This window comes from Salvelinus alpinus, chromosome 21 (genome assembly GCF_045679555.1).
Source record: "Salvelinus alpinus chromosome 21, SLU_Salpinus.1, whole genome shotgun sequence".
NCBI classification, from domain to species: domain Eukaryota; kingdom Metazoa; phylum Chordata; class Actinopteri; order Salmoniformes; family Salmonidae; genus Salvelinus; species Salvelinus alpinus.
Genome location: NC_092106.1, coordinates 24,721,370 through 24,728,902, shown reverse-complemented (window position 1 = coordinate 24,728,902; position 7,533 = coordinate 24,721,370).

Genomic DNA, 7,533 nt, shown 5'->3' with positions numbered 1-7,533 from the left:
TTCAAGTTCCTTGGTGTCCACATCACCAACGAACTATCATGGTCCAAACACACCAAGACAGTCGTGAAGAGAGCACGACAAAACCTTTTCCCCCTCAGGAGACTGAAAAGAATTTGGCATTTTTTTTACCTTTATTTAACTAGGCATGTCAGTTAAGAACAAATACTTACTTTCAATGGAAGCCTAGGAACAGTGGGTTAACTGCCTTGTTCAGGGGCAGAACGACTGATTTTTACCTTGTCAGCTCGGGGATTCAATCTTGCAACCTTTCAGTTACTAGTCCAACACTCTAACCATTAGGCTACCTGCCGCCCCGGGTCCCCAGATCCTCAAAAAGTTCTACAGCTGCACCATCGAGAGCATCCTGTCCGGTTGCATCACCGCCTGGTATGGCAACTGTTTGGCAACTGACCGTAAGGTGCTACAGAGGGTAGTGCGTACGGCCCAGTACATCACTGGCGCCAAGCTTCCTGCCATCCAGGACCTATATGATAGACGGTGTCAGAGGAAAGCCCATAAAATTGTCTGTTTTCTCTGCTCCCGCACGGCAAGCGGTAGCGGAGCGCCAAGTCTAGGACCAAAAGGCTCCTTAACAGCTTCTACCCCAAGCCATAAGACTGCTAAACAATTAATCAAATGGCCACTACCCCCTCCATTTGTGTTGTACACTGCTGCTACTCTCTGTTTATTATCTATGTATAGTCCCTTCACCCCTATCTATATGTATAAATTACCTCAACTAACCTGTACCCCCACACACTGACTCGGTACCCCTTGTATATGGCCTTGTTATTGTTCTTTTATTGTGTTACTTTTTATAATTTTTTTGCTTTAGTTTATATGCTAAATATTTGAACTCTTCTTGAACTGCACTGTTGGTTAATTTAAGGGCTTGTAAGTAAGCATTTCAATGTAAGGTCTACACTTGTTGTATTCGGCGCATGTGACAAATAAAGTTTGATTTGATTTGATCACAGACTTTCTGATCTCCACAAAAATCTGAAGCAGAGTAGGTAGGCTAAGAATCTCTATACAAACAATGCTATTGCCTGCCCAATAAAAAGGCCCAGGCAAGCAGGGTGATGGTAGAAAATTAGATTTTCAGCAGAAACATGTGGCCAGTTCATTACGCTCCATCCCCTTTAATCCCAGCTTGTCCAGCTCTTTCCTGGCTGTAATTACACAGTATCCAATATCACATGGAAATGCCAACAGATGCACAGCGTCTAAGACGAGCATTATGTACTTAGAGATGTCCCAGTCATTATGCTTGTTGTACAAGGCATGCTGAATACACCATTGTTGTGCTCTGGCTAAGGCAATAGGGCAAGGTGGATGGATGGAAGGACAGGCATGCATAACAGGTGGACAACTCAGGGGCCATTATGTGAAGCCATTTCAGAGGATGCGCTGCCTCCATAATGTAAACTGTGGTCATAATGAGAGTGAAAAACACCAACAATGTCTAGTTATTTCACAGATCTCCTCATTGCAGTCTGAGCATGCAATGCACACAACTACTACAGCTAATACTGTATCATACAATCACGATGTGTGCAATCAAAATATCATAGTCTGAGCCAAAAAAGGTCTCATCATATGTTTACATTGTACCTGAATTGTAATGTGTTAGGGTGTGAAATCTCATCTCATCTAGACATATGTGTATATATAAACTCTAGAATTTGACATGTATGAAGGAGGTGACTTGAAGGAAGAGTTGTTTTTCTTTCTCTGTGTGGTCATCTCTCCAGTCTCTCATCAGACGTCGTGATCAGAGCTCTGTGAGGATTAGGAACCAATGTTCCTCTGAATAAGCTTTGCACAGCACTGTGAGGCTGTTTACTAATCTGACTAATTTGCTCACCAGTATGTCACAGTGCCTCCAGCTCACATGGGAGAAAGGTAATAGCCAGGAGTGCCCTCTTCTGGTCATTGGTGGAGCAGCATTAAGGGATTCGATTAACGCCCTGGGCGAACCGGGTTTTGACTAGGTGAGATACAGCTTTTGTCAGATTTGACTTTTCGTATCAGGTTAGGAGAACCTCAACAGGAGATTAGGAGAATTACAAAGCAGGTTAGGTTAATTATGTTACGGTTGCAGTAATAAGTAGGATTCTGTGTTTTCACATGCAAAAGTGATTGGTTTTGATAAAAACGCTTTCTGCCTTCCCAATGAAAACTAGTTTGAAAATTCGAACATATATTTTATGGAAAAGAGATGCACCATACTGCATTGATGACAATATGACAGAGCGACGCAGATTCCGTAAACCATTCCGTTTTAGCAGAGATCACCGGCTTCTGGGGCAGCTTAATCGAATCCCCTCAATGTGTGCAAGGAAGAGTTTAAAGATATCTTTGTTCTGATTGGCTGAGTTCATGATGGACAACAGACCCATTGAGGCCCTGCACAAAGACACGCACAGTCAAAATGATGAATGACCATAAAGCTGCTATGAGTTTATGATAATAATGTCTTTACAGGAAGTTAAGAAGGATAGAATGCACACCAAGGAAACACAATACCAATATTCCAGCTGAGCCAGAGCAAATTCAATTCAGTTCAATTCTTTCCCCCCAAAAAACAGTAAATCCACAAAAACTGGAATTATAATCAAATAGGAAATACTGTATCAATCTGATACAGTACAGTACACTCACCACTCCTTCGTGATGATAGGAAGTCCTTGAGAGAGATGTGAGAGAAGTCCAGTAATTCCCTATTTCCAGGCAAATTATTAAACCATTTTTTACAGCATAATTACTGAACTATTTTGTTTTCAAACAAACATTGTATTCATTGTTCTCATAGCACAGCCATTTTGCTTTGTTATCCCTACTCACATGACGCCATAAAGTGGCAGGTATAATTCTGGTCAATCAACAGAATTTCAACCTGGCATTTAAATCATGGCATGGATCTACACATGTACACATTTCATTTTTTTTAAACCTAGGAACACATGCCTAACCTTTCCTTCTGTTTAATTTCATTCCACATTTAATGTGGAGATGTTACAACGCTGATGAATTGTTGACTTGCAGACTGCCTGGAATACATTTCTTGACATAAAAGGCAGGGGCCAAAGGAAAGCATTGATGCTAACATTACGTACAGTTTAAATACAGGAACATCAGGTGTTATATAAATGGTGCTATCCATAGTAGGTACCATTTCATTATGTTATATGAGGCCCTACAGTGCATGCAGCTGTGTTGCTATGGAGCAGCTTGGTAAATGCTTTTCCCTGGCGATTAAAACTGTATCAGCTCCGCTGTAGGCTGTGGAACTTCACTGAGGACATGTGACACTGGAACTGTCTTAGCCCAAGTGGAACTCATTGGGGCTGTGGAGAGAGACAGTGCCTGTCTCTGTGCTGCTTTTAGATAATAAAATGTGGTGATGTGGTGTGTCATATTGATCCTCCTGACCAATAGGGTCTCTCTCCCTCCACTTGTGGTGACAGAGACGGACTGGACAGTGTGGCAGTTTGCTGGTCATCCACACCATATTGGTCAAGTGAGTGAGACAGGGCCTAAAGGGAATCCACCTTAATGACACTTAATGACACTGGAGCAGGTAATTGGGTCATTTTTATGCAATCATATGGATCAGCAGTTGTTGCCTGAGGTAGGACGAGGAGGGCAAGGGTCAAATCAGAACACGATGCAAATAGAACAATAACACTTCTCTGTGCACATGGGTCATTGTGTGGCAAACTTCTGTTTCACCATTGAAAAATACAAAATAATTTCCATGTTATTCTTCCATTTACAATATAAGCTCATGTATGCCTATTTATTTTGTATCTTACAAAAAAGTCCTAAATTAAAAAATATTTCCTCTAGTGAAAGACTAGCCATACAGCACACAAATCACTTTTAAAGGTCCAATGCTGCCAATTTATCTCAATATCAAATCATTTACGGGAAACAATTAAGTACCTCACTGTGATTGTTTTTAATTAAAATGGTACTGTAAAACATTTTAAAATGTTAACCCTCGCAAGGCTGCTGGCCCAGACGGCATCCCTAGCCGCGTCCCCAGAGCATGCGCAGACCAGCTGGCTGGTGTGTTTACTGACATATTTAATCGCTCCCTATCCCAGTCTGTTGTCCCCATATGCTTCAAGATGGCTACCGTTTCTCCTGTACCCAAGAAGTACTCACTTCTGTCATCATGAAGTGCTTTGAGAGGCTAGTCAAGGATCATATCACCGCCACCTTACCGGCCACCCTAGACCCACTTCAGTTTGCATAACGCCTCAACAGATCCACAGATGAAGCAATCGCCATCACACTGCACGCTGCCCTATCCCATCTGGACAAAAAGAATACCTACAGTGCATTGCAAAAGTATTCATCCCCCATGGCGTTTTTCCTATTTTGTTGCATTACAACCTGTAATATAAATAGATTTTTATTTGGATTTCATGTAATGGATATACACAAAATAGTACAAATTGGTGAAGTGAAACGACAAAAGAAATTAAACGGAAAAGTGGTGCGTCCCTTTGCTATGAAGCCCCTTAAATAAGATCTGGTGTAACTAATTACCTTCAGAAGTCACATACTTAGTTAAATAAAGTCCACCTGTGTGCAATCTAAGTGTCACATGATCTGTCACATGATCTCAGTATATATACACCTGTTCTGAAAAGCCCCAGAGTCTGCAACACCACTAAGCAAAGGGGTACCACCAAGCAAGCGGCACCATGAAAACCAAGGAGCTCTCCAAACAGGTCAGGGAGAAAGTTGTGGAGAAGTACAGATCAGGGTTGGGTTATAAAAAAATATTAGAAACTTTGAACATCCCACGGAGCACCATTAAATCCACAATTAAAAACAACAAACCTACCAAGAGAGGGCCGCCCACCAAAACTCACGGACCAGGCAAGGAGTGAATTAATCAGAGAGGCAACAAAGAGACCAATTATAACCCTAAAGGAGCTGCAAAGCTCCACAGCGGAGATTGGATTATCTGTCCATAGGACCACTTTAAGCCGTGCACTCCACAGAGTTGGGCTTTACAGAAGAGTGGCCAGAAAAAAGCCATTGCTTAAAGAAAAAAATAAGCAAACACGTTTGGTGTTCACCAAAAGGCATGTGGGAGACTCCCCAAACATATGGAAGAAGGTACTCTGGTCAGATGAGACTAAAATTTAGCTTTTTGGCCATCAAGGAAAATGCTATGTCTGGCGCAAACCCAACACATCTCATCACCCCGAGAATACCATCCTCACAGTTAAGCATGGTGGTGGCAGCATCATGCTGTGGGGATGTTTTACATCGGCAGGGACTGAGAAACTGGTCAGAATTGAAGTAATGATGGCGCTAAATACAGGGAAATACTTGAGGGAAACCTGTTTCAGTCTTCCAGAGATTCACCTTCCAGCAGGACAAAGCGGCAGGTAGCCTAGTGGTTAGAGCATTGGGCCAGTAACCGAAAGGTTGCTAGATTGAATCCCCGAGCTGACAAGGTAAAAATCTGCCGTTCTGCCCCTGAACAAGGCAGTTAACCCACTGTTCCTAGGCTGTCATTGTAAATAATAATTTGTTCTTAACTGACTTGCCTAGTTATATAATAAATCAATTTAAAAATGACCCTAAGCATACTACTAAAGCAACACTCGAGTGGTTTAAGGAGAAACATTTAAATGTCTTGGAATGGCTTAATCAAAGCCCAGACCTCAATCCAATCGAGAATCTGTGGTATGACTTAAAGATTGCTGTACACCAGTGGAACCCATCCAACTTGAAGGAGCTGGAGCAGTTTTGCATTGAAGAATGGGCATAAATCCCAGTGGCTAGATGTGCCAAACTTAAAGAGACATACCACAAGAGACTTGCAGCTGTAATTGCTGCAAAAGGGGTTTCTACAAAGTATTGACTTTGGGGGGTGAATAGTTATGCATGCTCAAGTTTTTTTTGTCTTATTTATTGTTTGTTTCACAAAAACATATATTTTGCATCTTCAAAATGGTAAGCATGTTGTGCAAATCAAAATGATACAAACCCCCCCAAAAATCTATTTTAATTCCAGGTTGTAAGGTAACAAAATAGGAAAAATGCCAAGGGGGGTGAATACTTTCGCAAGCCACTCTATGTAAGAATGCAGTTCATTGACTACAGCCCAGCATTCAACACCATAATACCCTCCAAGCTCATCATCAAGCTGGAGGCCCTGGGTCTCAACCCCTCCCTGTGCAACTGAGTCCTGGACTTTCTGACGGGCCACCCCCAGGTGGTGAAGGTAGGAAACAACATCTCCACTTCGCTGACCCTCAACACTGGGGTCCCACAAGGGTGTGGGCTCAGCCCTCTCCTGTACTCCCTGTTCACCCACGACTGCGTGGCCATGCACGCCTCCAACTCAATCATCAAGTTTGCAGACGACACAACAGTAGTGGGCTTGATCACCAACAACGACGAGACAGCCTACAGGGAGGAGGTGAGGGCACTCGGAGTGTGGTGTCAGGAAAACAACCTCTCACTCAACGTCAACAAAACAAAGGAGATGATCGTGGACTTCTGGAAACAGCAGAGGGAGCACCCCCTTATCCACATCGAAGGGATAGCTGTGGAGAAGGTGGAAAGTTGTAAGTTCCTGGGCGTACACATCACAGACAAACTGAAATGTGTGGACAGTGTGGCGAAGAAGGTGCAACAGTGCCTCTTCAACCTCAGGAGGCTGAAGAAATGTTGGCTTGTCACCCAAAACCCTGACAAACTTTTACAGATGCACAATCGAGAGCATCCTGTCGGGCTGTATCACAGCCTGGTACGGCAACTGCACCACCCTCAAATCGCAAGGCTCTCCAGAGGGTAGTGCTGTCTGCACAATGCATCACCGGGGGCAAACTACCTGCCCTCCATGACACCTACAGCACCCGATGTCACAGGAAGGCCAAAAAGATAATCAAGGACAACAACCACCCGAGCCACTGCCTGTTCACACCGCTATCATCCAGAAGGCAAGGTCAGTACAGGTACATCAAAGCTGGGAACGAGAGATTGAGAAACAGCTTATATCTCAAGGCCATCAGACTGCTAAACAGCAATCACTAACTCAGAGAGGCTGCTGCATACATTGAGATCCAATCATTGGACAATTTAGTAAATGGATCACTAGTCACATTAAACAATACCCCTCGAAATAATGCCACTTTAATAATGTCTACATATCTTACATTACTCATATCTCATGTGTATTAGGTAGTTGTTGGGGAATTGTTAGATTACTTGTTAGATTTGTGTGTATTAAGTAGTGGTTGGGAATTGTTAGATTACTTGTTAGATATTACTGCACTGTTGGAACTAGAAGCACAAGCATTTCGCTACACTCACATTAACATCTGCTAACCATGTGTTTGACCAATACAATTTGATTTGATTTGGTAAAAAATAACAAAAAAAATTGTTTCTTAGCAAATCGCAATTTCTCAAGCAAGAATTTTGCGACAACTATCTGGGAGTATCCCAGCAACCGGATGTTCCAGTTTTCAGGGGTTAATGGAAAGAGAGCCTGTA